At 40.2% G+C, this 15337-nt stretch overlaps 1 protein-coding gene across 15 annotated transcripts in view; it reads left to right on the forward strand.

Annotated features, from left to right (window-relative positions):
* RBFOX1 (RNA binding fox-1 homolog 1) overlaps positions 1–15337 on the forward strand; it is a 1051909-nt gene that overhangs the window by 1017618 nt on the left and 18954 nt on the right. The gene's annotated exons all lie outside the window — the stretch shown is intronic.

Consider the following 15337-nt stretch of genomic DNA (forward strand, 5'->3'; position numbering starts at 1 on the left):
GAAAATATTGAACTCCAGTAACCTCAGGATGGTCCAGAAGGTCCTTGATGGGCACCTTGCAACTCCCTGCCCATCATCTTCTTGGTTAAATGATCACATGCTGATTATCTGGGAGCACCCTGAGAGTTTCTGACTGCTGACCTCCAGAATGAAGACCATCTGGTGTGGGCAGAGTTTTCCCCAAAAGAAAGAGACCTGTCTGGACTAGGTAATTTGATAGTCTCACTGACAGATTTAAGGGGAATAGGCAAATATCTCTCCTTGGCATTTAGGAAATGCGTGGTAAGCACTTGACTTCACCAAATCTTCATTTTAATCTCACCTTGACTTAGGGAAACCTAACTGTCCAAACTCTCAAGGGGGATTGTTTTCTGAGCTTGAACCAAGCAAAGCATGGCAGTGGGGCCGACGGTCATCTGGTCATTGCATGCCACTCGGTGTTGCTGATGTGTCCGTGATGCGTTCTGGATTTGACAGGTCCACCATCACATTAGCTCGATGAATGGCTTGCTTGAATTAAGCCTGGGGCAGGCTTCTCTTTATGGACTGGCTCTTGGTTTCGTTGTGTTTTATGACTTGGTTGTTGATGCATCTGTGAGCAGCCAAACCAGGAGGTGGGGCGGGTGGGAGGGGACATTCCTTGTTCAGTGACTTGTGCCACAAATGTTTGGGGATGTATGTACGATGTGTATAGAGCTTTGATGAAAATGTTCTCTCTCCAGAAAGGAAGACATTTGTCATGCTTGTCCTGCTTGCTAAACATTCTAACATCTCCTAACAACCAGTGCATGAGAATGTCCCCCACATTAGGGCAGAAGGGAACCAGATTCCAGCAGCTAGAGAGAAAGCAAAAATGGGGTGGTTCACTCAGAAATTTCATAATGATCCCGTTGCACTGACAGTTACCAGGGGCCATTTCGTCTTTCACATAGAACATGAATTTCCTTTAAAGATCCCCAAAAGTCAGGAGCTTTGGACATACAGTCATAGCCCAAGCTGCACAGGTGCCCTAGACTGAGCAAAAGAGACAAGATTTTGTTTTATTTTCTATCTTTTTTTTTTTGAGATTGTAACATTTCATTGAAAACATAGTCTTAGACCGTGTCATATAAAATTGCTATTTTTGTGTGACAAAAATGATAGAATATTGGCAGTTTCATAGCTCAACTTAATATAAAACCAGTTAAGATGCTGTAATATCTATTATCTTGCTCTCTGCATTTGAAATACATATATATACTCGTGTGTGTGTTGTGTGTGTGTATATATATATATATATATATATGCTAAAATAAACACTGGCACACAAGCACACAGACACACATACACACACCTGTGCCTTAAGCCCTCACAAAGAACTCATAGGAATATCTAGTAAATCTTAATACGAGGAGGTCTAGTCCAGGTGGTGACATGCCCACATGCTAGAACATTTGTCAAATGTGATAGTCCTAACCTATGAGTAAACATTGCTATTTCAGAGAGAAATAGATTGAGTAGTTCTTTCTTAAAACTCAGTAGGCATAAGTAGGCATGTGCTTGAGGTCATGGAGAATTCGGTCTGCCCCTATTTAAATTTATGGAGGTGACAGCGATAAAATATACATATGTACATACATAGATGGGCGAATGAATAGATGTGTGGGTGCATGAATGGAAAAGAAAGAGAGAGAAAAAGGAAAAGAAAGAGAGAGAAGAACAAAGAGGGAGGAAGAGAAGGAGCGAGGGAGAAGGAAGGAGGAAGATACACACATGGACAGATAGGGAAAGAACCTCTCTTTACCCTCATAATATTTCATCATAAGCATGACTACAGGATATAGAACTAAATTGTTACGTAAAACCTTAGTTTGATCTAAAAGTAAAAGAATTTGTGTTGATTTCTATTTAGTGTAGATACTCCCTATGTATTTTAGGACTTTTTACCTCCTAGACTCAGATTAAACAATAGAGAAATGTCATCATGACAAGAAGGCTAATAATTGCATTTAAAATGATGTAGCATTAAAAAAAATAAAATAAAATAAAATGATGTAGCATTTTATTTGAAGTCCTTATCAAATGATATACACTAAAAGTGAAGGGCTTGTCAGCTTATAAAACACAAGAGGAGCATCTTGAATGGGACATTTAATTTACCATTAGAGGGTTTTTTTGTTTTTGTTTTTTTTAAGGTTTGTTGTTGTGGCTGTTGTTTTTGTAGAAAGGTTAATTTAAAAAATATTGTTGCACTTCAGGGACTTAACGGTTTTACTTTTTCTTGGGTGGAATACAGAAAGCTTCATCGGTGGATAATGCAGGTCCCTTAATGAGGGGAGACAATGCAAAGCAGACAAAGGAGGGAATTATCATTGTTTTCCTCAGCCCTGTTACCTGAAGTGAGTTCAATAAGGGTTGAAACTGTTCCTGGTTAAGAATCAGCAGCAAGCCCCTGCACTCATTCTTTGTAATGTGCACAGAGAGGGATCCACAGATCTTATCCTGGGGCTTTGTTTAAGCACTGTCTCCCAAGGCCAGTTCGAGACCTGGTGACTGCCTGGGATGACATATTTACTGGGTGGCCGGGACAGGTGTACAGGGGCAACATAATGAGCGAGTGTTTCAGCTCCCTGGGCTTGGGAACAGTCAGGCTTTAGCCATGCTTCTTTCTCAGATGCCATTACAAAGAGCTTTTCTTTTATGAAACAATAATGACAGAGAATGGTCATTAAAAAGACTTAAAAAAGAAAAGAAAAAAGAAAAGAAAAGAAAAGGCTCCAAGCTCAGCATGGAGCCAAACGTGGGGCTTGAACTCAATCTGAGATCAAGACCTGAGCTGAGATCAAGAGTTGGACACTTAACCAGCTGAGCCACCCAGGCACCCCTGTTTTTTTTTTTCCATTTTTCATTCAGTTTTCTTTTTAGTGCTCTTATTTGGCAAAACAAATGCTGCAAATTTAGAGTAGCCTTCCTCTTACATTTCATTTGTGTTTTCAACTTTTTTTTCTCTGAGAAATCCACTGTAGAAAAATAGAATGAGCTGATTTTAAGCCTGGGTGATGCCGAGGGTGGTTTTCGGATGAGTAAGGAACTGAGGGCTCAGCCCATGGAGGCTCAGAGGGGACAGAAGTGTATCCATGCCCCAGCATCTCTCAGCTGAGACAAAGATCCAGAGTCAGAAGGAAACCGTTTTAGATTCCGATTCTCACCTGTTGAGTCAAAACACAGCAGCAAACAGCAGTTCCTTTTTGGTACCTTTGTTGACACTGCCTTTTTCAAGTTGTTCTTGACTTTAGCTCTTTATCCTTTCTGCTAATTTCACATGCCCTGATGAATTCTCCTGGGTTCTGCAATGTAAGAAAAGACGCTCTGTCAACTTGTAATAGAAATGTAGCAGAAATGAGTCATTAATGCCTTTATTTACATCCTATACCCCAGTGTCTAGAAAAGCATGTCCAGCTTTGTTAGTCAGAATGCCAGGCTGGAAAAAAAAATATATATATATATAGTATATTCTTATTTTATTTATATTGTTCTTTTTGGTTTAAAGTTCACTTTCTTAACTGATACATTTGGAGTTGTTTTGTTTTGTTTTGTTATTGGCAGGTCAGAGTCCCCTCAGGAAGAGAGAGTGAAGCTAATTATTCCAGGCAGCTTTAGGGTAACTAGAAAGAGTTTCCCATTACAAAGCACACACACCAGACAAAAATAAATTTCTTCAGTAAAACTTGGCAGTATATACGACAATGCCCCTGTTAGCATGTTCATTAGATGGAAATGGAGGACTTTATTATTTGCATGATTTACTAAGACTTCTTGAAGTTTGATGTAGTAGGTGAGCAATCTTTGACTCAAATCATCATCTCTGTAAGGACAATGACAACACAATTACGATAATCACAATACTAACAATGGTGATATGCACTGTGCTGAGCACTTTACAAACACAGTGCCATGGACCTGTCACACCAGCACTATACGGTGATGTTGCCCTTCCATTTTACTGATTGGGAAGGTGCTCAGGAGAATTGAGCAAGTTTTTTAGCTCAGCCTGAAAGCTGAAGTCTGTGCCCTTAATCACGAGGCTCTATTGCATCTTATTGGACCAATCTTGAGAAATAATTTCTTTGCATTCCATCACTTCATCTGTTATGGGTGTATTGATTCCACCTTCCAGGGTGTTTGGGAAGTATTGAGACAATGGCTGTGAAAGATTCGGCATGTAAAGGGCACTACATAAAGTGTTCATGTTTTCTATTTTCATGTATTCTCATAAGAGCTTTAAATCTGGATGGCAAGAATGAGCTTTGAAGAAACCAAAAATATCTAGGTTATATTAATTCCACCTGAATCCCTGAAATTCAGAGGTTTGAATCTGTTATTTCCTTAGCAGATTCTGGAGTCAAAGAGTTTAGGAAGGACCAAATCTACTCGAGTATGGGGTAGACAAGCCTTTTAAAACTTAATAGGTAGGACTATATGCAAATTAATTATTTTTAATCCTATGAATTCCAGGAATAATTTGTTTTGTTTTGCTTTGTTTTTGTTTTGTTACAGACAAACCTACTTGGGGGTAGGGGGGAGGTAAGCCCTTCAGTTTATCAGTTCTTTGGTGGTTAGATTTTGATATGTCAGCTTTCCTTAAATTAAGCAGTCCTGGAGTATTATCCCTGCCACCTTTTTTTTTTTTTTTTTCCTTTTCACCACGTAGATTTCTATTTTGAAGTCACTTATTTTCAGTAGTGCCTCTGAGTCAGGTACTATGTAGAACATTGGAACAAACAACTTGATGAGATTAATATACTGAGGGTGACCCTAGAAATGATTATCCAGAATGCAACACTTGAGACAGGGAAAGGATGCAATGTTATTAATAATGAGTCCAGGACAACAGACTTCAACTGGACTTTCCCAGAATGAGCAGAACATGTGTGCTCATCCCAGGTAGATTCTCCAAATGTCTTGGGAAGTCCGATGATTGGAATATGTATCTAATATCCATTAGTCCAGGTCCTGCACTGTCTCTGTCTCCTTATGTTATTGTTAATAAAGTCTGGACAAGATATGTTTGCAGCCTCTAATAGTCATAACTAAGACATGACTTAGTGAGGAAAACGTTGAATTTCCTGCTCTCAAATCCACCAATAATTTGTCTATTTTGCCTATGGATCAAATAGTTCCCATTAGGCATTCACCAAAAAAAAATTACAATAACTAAAGATATTTATATTTTCTGCCAACCTGCTGTGCAGATCGATAATGATTATATTTGGTAACAATTGAGAGGGCTCTGTAATCATGAAGGAGAGGATGTATAGCTCTTGATAGTAGCATCAATATGATTTTCCAGACTCCTGTTTATGGACACAAAGCTGTCAGTGCTGAAAAGAAACATGGCTGTTACTAATAGATTTTCCAGAGTTTCTCTTATTTTTAATTTACAGATATGCACACACACATACACATTAAAAGTGCTCAAATTTTTGTTTCGAGAACTAATTGCCTCTGGTCCATAATCTATAATGGCTTCTTAACAACTGTTATGCACTATTGGATGAACATGTATGTAATTGAAGCCGTTAAAAAAAGGAACCAAGACTGTAATAGTCAACAGACTGGACCAACAAGGAGTTGGGGAGACATTAAAGGAAATTCCAAACCCAGTAGACCATAGCTGTCACAGCCATGTGGGTAGACACTTTTGCCAGTGACAAGACAAGATGTAACAACTCCTTTGGTCATGTCATGGCCTAATTACACACTTCTCGGGTTGCAGATCATTGACTTGATAGGCCACAAAGAAGCAAATAAAACCTATCCTTTAAGTAGCACCATCAGGGCCCTTCAGCTGTGAAGGGTTTCCAGGCAGGTGAGAAAGCCTGATACTTTCTAGAGGCAGGTCAGAAGCCTCCTATGAGAAGGCACACACAGAGGCCTCTGGAGGAGCCATTTCCACTGGAGATAACGAGGTTCCATCATGGAAGGCAGCATCTCAAAGAGAAGGGAATGACACACAATATAATAGTGTGTGAATGTGACAAACAGTGAACAAAGTCCCCTTCTTTGCCTTTTATTTTTTTTTTTTTTGTCACTGCATAATTCACTATAGACCATCTTTTGGGGTAAGAGGTAACTTTTCATTAAAAATTTCTAGTATTTCCTTTAAAGTTATCAAAAGAAATTCTGACCCTGTATCTATGAAGAGAAGCTTAAATTCTTTCCCAGTAGAACTGATTTCTATTTAAATGTGGCGTCTACGTTATTCCCATACCTGTGTGCAGTATGTGCATATGAACAGTCATTGGAAGAAATAAATGACTTCTCGTGATTTTTCTCCCTGGCATGAATCACAGTGATTGATTCCTCTGGAATCAAATTCTCCTCAAAACCATAGTGTGTTTCATATTTAATTAACACAGGAAAACATTGGGAGTAGGGGCCACTATAAGGAATCAGAGAGAAGGTAGTTTGGAGGCAAAAGCTTGAGGGAATCTCCATAAGGAGTAACTAACTCATCAGTTTTGTCATTATACCTGGGCTTATTCTTGTCTCATTAGGATGTATTGAATGTTCAAATAGATCAGTAGAGTGTCGGGGAGATGAGACATAATCAAAGCTAAACACCCCTTTCCCTTAATTATCCTAATCACTTTAATTGAAATGCTTTGGTTCTGAGATTATAGAAATACACCAAACATCTGATAACCTGGATTAGCACTTCCCACTGCATTTACAGGCATGGAATCCCTTTAAAAAGAAAACCATGATTGTTGGATGCATCCACCATGCCCTCAATCCCCAACTCTGTTCATGGTCCACTTTTGTAATTTGAGACTTGAGACTGCATTAAAAGATGAGGGGCTTATTTCCTCACCATGTCTGCATAGTTAGAAGATGACAGGCTACTTCTAGTTAGTGGACTATGAGCTCAGGTGGTGGGGATGGGGGCATGTTAAATGTGTGTCCCGGACAATGTCATCTGAACAGCTTCCCCAGAATGATGGATTGTTTCTCTGCTATTTTTTGTATTCTTTCCTTCAACTTCTCTATCTCAAAATGAATGACAGGTCATGAGTGATTGCCTTAGTCTGTTCTGAAATCTCAAGATTGGGGTGGGTCATTGTAAGGGTCCTGAGAGCCTTGCTTTGCTCTGCAAAGCATGGTTCCCAGACCAACCGAGTCGGCCTCCCCAGAAGCTTGTGAGAAATGCAGAATTGCAAGCCCACCCCAGCCTTGTTGTATCAGAATCTACACCTCAAGACCGCCAGGGTGGGTGTGTATGACATCTGAGAAGCACCACCATAGATGGCAAGATTCAATCCTACCCCGATCCGCAGTAAATAATTTTGACAGTCCACAAACCTTGCAGGATATAGGACAATCTGTCTTAGTAAGTTGTTGGTTTCTAGTCATCTCCCTACTTTCCCTTTCTCAGTGAGAGAGTAAGAACCGTCCGTGGTTGAGGGTCCCTTGCCATCCATCCTGTGGGAACTCTCCCCCTCAGCTAATCTAGGGCTACCATCGATCATTTTCTTTACCCCCAAAGATTTATGGGTAATGAGACTGATTACATGTTAATATTTTCTCACCCATTGCGTGATGGACTCACACTAACGTAAAATGTAACCTTGGAAAACTCCCATCGGATTTGTCTTACCTTTCCTGAGCCTCGCTCTTTGCATCTGCTAAATGAATACCATAATACCAATTCCAGCCAGAAGGAGATGAAGGTGAACATTACTTTATAAACTAAAGGAGGTGGCAACAATCCACAGGGTTCTCAATAACTCAGCTGTTTGTTAACAGATATTTTAGAGCATATGGTATTATTTGAAAACACTGTAAACAGGCAAGAGAAGCAAATAAGATTAAACCCACTTACAAGTGTGAGTCATGTTTACAATAGGCAATCTCCAGGACCCCCATAACACAAACAGTCTGGGGACCTGCACCTTGCTCAGGTGCCCACAACCTGTAATTGGTCTGGTCAGAATTTGAGGCAAAGTCTTGTATACCTACTTTGATGCATGCATTACCAAATCTTTGTTGTTCATCTGTAGAATATGATCAGAGATTTAGATTTAGGCTAAAATTACTTACTATAGAGATAATACAGGCAAGCTAACTGAGCCTATTTGATCCCCAACTGCCTCGTCTTTAAAGTGGGGCTCATGAGTGATGCCTGCCTTATTGGGTTGTTATTGAAACTAAGGTGGTCATGAACAGAAAGCTCCTGACACTCAGGATAATATTATTACCATTATTATTATTAACATCACTAAACTATGGGCATATTTTGTTTTGCTCCTGTGGAAGTAGGTTTTCTGGCTTAGAATAAGTTTTTGACCATAGACAGAGTGTTTTGTTTTGTTTTTAAATCTTGACTTCCATTCTAGAAATATAAAAATAGGGATACTTGAAATGTGCTAATAAAATACAATTTAAGTGTTCTCACCACCCACAAAGAAAGGTAACTGTATGAAGTGATGGATGTGTTAATTAGCTTGATTGTGGTGATCATTTCACAGTGTATATGTATATTGTCATCACTTCATACACCTCTAAAAAAGCACATTGTGCAACCCAGTTGTATTCAATTTTTATTTGTTGGCCATACCTCAGTAAAACTGGGAGAAAAATAGTTTGGGCAAAAAAAAAAAATCTGAAGGAGGAAGCAACTGGGAAAATCATGAGATCAAACAGCCTGTTTTCCTGTTCATTATGTTCTTTCCTGTCTATGGAGGAGCTCAGGCTACTAGGGATACATCATAGGAAAAATGACCATTCTCCCCACATAAACCCAGCCCCTACACTTCCACTGCTGTAAATTTCTGTACGACCAGTTGCTCTACAGAGAATTACTTTTTCAAAAAGTCAAACCAAATCTGCTTGTGTTGCTCTTTTCCTATTGCCACTATTGAGATGTCCAATGCCTGGGGTAGTCCCTGAGGATTTGTAGGGCTCTGGGCCTTTCCACCATCACAGTAACTTCATTTTATATGTAACTCATAGGTGGGCACAGACCTTCTCAGTGTGGCTTCTCTGGCCTCCAGAGCCTCAGCCTGGACACCCTGGACAGGCCCAGATTCCTCTGCCCTATATGAGAGCTGCTTCCCCAAGAAAACACATGTAGTTGTTCCCAGAACTGGCCAGACCCACTTCTAACCCTGTGTCTGAAACTAATTCTCATTAGGGGTTCCTCTGTGCCTGCTCTTTGCCCTGCCCAATGAAAGCTGAGGTGGGATTTTTGTCTTCTAGGAGACCCCGTTTACCTTTGATACGACCTGTAACCTCAAAAGGTCTTGACTATGCCCCTCTTGGCCTAAAACCTTGGAAGCCCAAAACATAAAAACACAAATGCTGCTCTCTCTGGGGAGAGAAGATGACTATCTTTCATGAGTACACACAGTCAAAATGGCAATTTTCTCCCAAATAAAATCCTTTCACATTCATGGTCTCCTCAAAATACAAAAAGAAAAAAAAATCTAAGGGACACTGCTATTATTGTTCCCAGTTTCCAAATGAAGAGACTGAGGCCCAGGAAAGTGACAGGGCAGGGCTTCCAGATTCACCATTAGTTCTCTTTTTAGCTGAGAAAAAAAAAAATTAATGGGAGCCATGGAGATTGTTCAAGTTTGGAAAAACTAAAATTACAGACATGGACTGCTCCTAAGGTCTCCAGGGAGGGGAGATGCACTTAGATTTGAATTTCTGAAGCCCAGAAGTTTTAGATGAAAATATTCAAATCAGGGATAGATTCAGAGCACTTTTCTCCTTCCCCTGTTAAAGTTTATTATTATTATTTTTAGCATACACAGTGTTAGCAATAGCAACTGAGGCTAAATGAAATGATCTTAAATGTATGTTAAAGGATATAACATAAAAAGGATCAGGAAAGACCCTTTCAGAGGACTCTATAGTCAATCTGTTTATTTGCTTGCTGGTTTGTTTGTTTACACCCCATTTCATTCTTGGAAGCATAGGCAGTTCAATACTAAAATAGAAATAACAAGGCACGGGAAAATATAAATTGGAATGGGCTTTTTATAGTTCTCGGGTTTTAGAACTGAGTGGGGGGAGAGAGGCAAAATCCTGATCACAAGCAAATAAGTCCCCCTTTCTAGTCAGTAAAACTGAAATATAAATTAGGATATGAGCTTCCAGACAGCCAAGCTTAATACAGATGTTCCACGGTGATTTAACAGCCAGGAGCACGACCTCCTATCCCTTTGGCTTACTGGGTGCCTGGCAGGTAGCGAACCCTCACTAACCATCTGAGGATTGAATCAACAAAACCAACTATTTAGTAAAGTCAGCAAGAACAATTTTAATAGAAGCACCTTATTTCTGCATGTTATGTTTAACTATTCAGAAAACATTCATGGCTAGATGCCATATGACCCTTCCAGCAACTTCTTAAGATGAACAGCAAAAATCCCTGATTTTAGTGTGCATTTCTACCTTAGTCCCACACATCTAAAAGGAAGCATCTTTGGTAAGTACAGTTATAAAAAATTAATAAATATAAGTAATATATTAAGCAATATATATAATTATATAATACAAAAATTAAAGTATTAATAATTAAAAACTGTAGCAGTCAACACTAGTGCAGTTTAATTGAAAAACCAGAGAACACAGCTCTCTTTTCTGCAGAGGTAGGGCACATAAGTTCAAAGAAATATTCAGTCGAAATATGAGTTCTTAGTACTGGCTGACCCATCAGGATCACTGGAGTGGCTTTTTGTGAATACCTGGGCCTGGGAACCACTCTTAAAGATTCTGACTTAAAAGGTTGGAAATGGACCTGGTCATTAGTATTTTACTTGTGTGTGTGTGTGTGTGTGTGTGTGTGTGTGTGTGTGTGTGTGTGATTTGTAATAGGCAGTTGGGGTTGAGAAACTGCCTTATAACCAACAGGTGCCCCAGAACCTACAGATAGAATTAATTTGACTTTGTGCCACTACTGTCTTGGGGCATCTTGACTTCCATCTGCCAGACCAGAAAAACAACTTCTAAAGCTCTAGGGATTATTTTAGTAGATAGCCTTGGGGGATTTTAATCACACCAGCGTGTGTGTGTGTGTGTGCGTGCGCATGTGTGCGCGCGCGTATGTGTGTGCGCTAGATCCAACATTCATAGCATTGGATACAAGAACAGACTTACTGTGAGTGATATCCATCCCAAGTTTTGTGTAGCAATAATGACATAACAGAATTAAGAGGCCAAAAAATGAGAAGCAACAAGAATATTTAGCAGTAAAACTTAAAACTAGTGTTCTTTGATGGGAGAACATTTCCCGTGTGTCCTCCCTCCTCCCCTGCCCACCACAAGTTTTACTCTGTCTTGATATCCAGCTTCTCACATTCCCTCCAGCAACCCTGGCTGGCTACTATTTTAATTTGTCTCTTAGAATTCAGCCGTGGGTAATTTTTAGAAAAAAGAAAATTGCAGAGAGATGAGATTTAGCCTAAGAAGAAAACTGAGATATAAGGATGATATGGCAGGTCACAGGACTAATTTAAATGTACCACCAGCTGAGTCAGATTCAGAGTCTAGATGGTTGGTCTATGAAAACCATCGTAAAACATAATGAAGTCTGGTAATAGGATGAAAAGAGAGAAAGACCATGGCCCATGCCATTCCACATCCCAAGTTGTTAAAGCAGAATATAATTATCTCTCTCAAGCCTCAATTAACATCCTACTCAAAGGGGAATCCAGATACTGTATTATTTTCTCTGGGAAGAACAGAAGGTTCAGGAAGTATCAGGAAGTCCTTCCGTAGAGACTTGGCACTCCACTGCTGACTCAGAACCCCCATGCGGGCGCCACTGAGCACAATCTTAGCGCGTGAATAAGAGTTGGGGGTCTTAAGTCAACCTTGTTCAGATTTCACCACCAGCACTTACAGGTTGCACATGTTCCATGACCTTCTATGCCTCTGCTTCCTCTTCTGTAAAGACTGGGATAGGAAGAGGGGTTGTCAGGAAAATTAAATCAGTTAATACATAGATACAGACTTGGCAGCCACATGTCATGGGCAAATACTCCATTGGCGTTAGGCCAGTGGCTCTTTGGCATCAACATTGCAAAGACTGGACGAACGTAGCCTCCTCCCTTGTGCTCAGTAAACAACCATTTAATTATTTCTCTTAAATTAGTAATCCTCTCCCTTCCCACAAAGCCTCTGTCAAACAGTCCTCCTGGGAAAAGCTGGGGCTCCGAAATGAAAATGGGAATGAACTTGTAGGAGATTTCTAAGAATGTTCCCAAATGTCCCCATCGTAAGAATTACCTAGAACCATGATTCTCAGGTTCAGGAGCAGCAGCTACTTAGCTAGGACAGTATGAATGGGACACCCAGAGCTGGTCCACAACCAGGCCTGGGTTTTTGCCAAATGTAAAGATGATCACACCTCTCGCCTGGAAGTTCAGATTCAGGCAGTCAGGGCTGAAACCCAGACATCTATATTTTTAACAAGCACTCTAGCCAATTCTTGTCTTCAGGGAAGTTTGAGAAATTCTGCAGTAGAGGGAGTTTTCAAAAAAAGGGGGAAAAAAATCCAGGTGAAAAAAATAAACCAGAAAAAGAGAATAAGATGTAGACTCTGGAGGAAAGTGGAAAGATCCAGCAAAGATGCTCTTGAGTTTGTCCAGGGGAGGAAGCAGATACAGAGAAAGTGACACGTGGCCACTGTAGACCAGCTTTGCTTTCAAAAATGAGATTTAATGTCCATTCTCTCAGGTCTCCAGAAACTAAAAGGAACCATTCCAGGGCCATGTATGGTGTGTCTGTGGTTACATCCTCAGCAGCCACACAACTGGGTTGCCTGGAGGCTAGCATGGTGGGTGGCAAAATGGAAGTTGCAAAAAGAAACAAAAGCTGCAAGAGATTCATTAATTCAACTCCCTCTCCACTCGGCATTTATAGCTTACCCAGTGCTTCTCCACTGTGGCTGATAGACAGCCAAGCATCTCCTAAACTACCTCATTCTACAGCCTGCCCCCACACCAATTAGGCTAGGACCATGGGAGAGAAGAGCATTAACATTACTTTAACCTCTCCTTGTAGGGCTACAAAGCAGCCAGGTAAGAACCATTCAGCTATACCAGTGGCCCTCATACAACCTTGGGTTGTATGAGACTCACCTGCAGCTCTTTAGAAACTACTAGTGCCCAAGACCCACTCACAGAGATTCCCATTTAACTGATCTTAGCTGTAGCGTGGTCACTGGGAATTTTAGAAGGGCATCAGGTGTTTTTACCATGTGCAGCCAAGGCTGAGAACTACTTAGTCAGACTTTATCATCTACAACCAGTTTGCTGAAAGTCAAGTATAACTGCTTTTGAAGTTTAAAGTCTTTGGTCTGTGTTGAGCATGCAGAGCAGACTAGGGTTAGCATAAGGGGTCAGGCTCCGTGCGAGTCTCCTCTCTCCTCTGAGAAGTAAGCCCACTGTCCAGAGTGCACCTGCACTGCTCTGGTCATTCAGGTTGTTCTGACCTTGCTTGGGGATAGATCACTTCCCAGCTACATCATTAATCTCTTTGATCATACTTCTCTCTGGTCATTTGGGGTAAACAATTCCACAGAGAGAGTCATGGATGATCCATTTATGGGCTAACAGATCGTTTTTCTGAAAGGTCAAGTGGGGAGAAACAGAATCGTATATAAAAAATGGTATAACATAGTGGACAGAGACATTGCCATGAATCCTGTCCCTTATAATTCTACCCAGATTCTTCTACTGTCCTCACAGGGCCACGCTGGCCTGGCATCCCTCCCCAGGCTATTATTTGCAGGGATTTCCTATTAATTGTACTTATAAGTAGTTGGTGAAAGGGTAGCATAGTGGGAGACTGATCACGCAAGTTGACTGCATGGAATTAATGAGCTCCATAGAAAGGCAGTTTTCTGAAATGTTAGGGAAATCTTCCTGGATGTTGTAGGACTGTTTGCGTGGAATTAAAAGGAAAAAAAAAAAAAACAATCCAGAACTGATATATCCAGTACAGAACTATTTTTTGCAAATGTTCTTTTTAATATTGGCACTGCTACAGGGTCCATGGCATATTCCTTAAAATATCACTATTGGTGATAACTTTAGATAGATTTGGTTTGATGGTCAGCCGTCTTCTGAGCCAACTCTTGAGTCATCCCTTTGTTCAGAAATTTGCTCAGGAATCATAAAGCACTCTAAAAAAATTCAAAATATATAGGTTACCCGAAAGAGACAAAAAAGAAGGGAATGGAGAAATGATAACATTATTTTTCCAGAGTTAGAGTATCATGTCCTAAGGAAGAGTGCTGTGAAGGATGACTATCATATTTCCAAACATTCTGGCACAATTAAAGAAAAAGTTCTAATGTCTTTATAAACATACTTGTAGGTTGCATTCTTACTCGTTTTCCCTGTTTATCAAACATCATTTTATATCTGTTGGTTGCCTCTCATGGTTTTCCTAATGTTTAGCAAGTAGGACAGTTCCTTAGGGAAAATACAGAAGTGGGAGGCAAGGTAGCAGAATCTTCTAGGATTATAGGGTCTGCATTGGATAGAACCACTTAACTAATGAGGGCCACCCCATAAATAGGAGAATGGCTATAACAAAGAGCCTGCCTCTCTGGATAAGGCTCAGGTCGCCACTCTCAGTTATGGTAGTCCTTCTTGTGAGCATTCTAGAAACAGAAGTCCTTCCAAGTGTTTGTTTGGCCTACCCATGAATCTCATGCATGTAATCGGGGTGTCCATATCTTACTGCCCCTGGAGTAAGTCAAAGGTGAGCAAGTCAAAACAAATATTCAACCCAAATATCTTCATTTTCAGGGATATTAATTATACTGCTCCTCAAACCTCAGAAATTGGAAGCCAGGTATTGGTGGGGCTCAAAAAGTCTGCGCCCAAGCAAAAAGATAGCAAAAAACCAGTGACACTAACTTTTAGTCTTTTAAGAGAGGTGATAAGTGAACTTGGCTGTGACTTTCATTATGTGGAAGAAAAACATATGGAAGACTATTCTCAGAGCATGTGTAACTTGCTTAGATTTCATTGGTGTGGAGAGAGCTAGGATTTTCAACTGGATGCTAAATTCTAGTGAATTTTCCAATGGTAGCTCTATTTATATTCCAGGGATATACCTCTTGCAACAGTAAAACTCTCTTAAGGTGTTTTAAGAAATGTTCAATCACTAGATACTTTTGGAAGCATTAAGACATTTGAACGAGACCAGTCAAACTAAGACCCCCAAAATGCATTTATCTTGCTTCTTAATGATTCAGACGCACAGTAAAATCTAACGAATGAGAACCAGAGACTCCAATGTGCCACTTCTGAGGCATTTAAGAGCCTCGCTGATC

The sequence above is a fragment of the Nyctereutes procyonoides genome, unplaced genomic scaffold (genome assembly GCF_905146905.1).
Source record: "Nyctereutes procyonoides isolate TBG_1078 unplaced genomic scaffold, NYPRO_anot_genome, whole genome shotgun sequence".
NCBI lineage: Eukaryota > Metazoa > Chordata > Mammalia > Carnivora > Canidae > Nyctereutes > Nyctereutes procyonoides.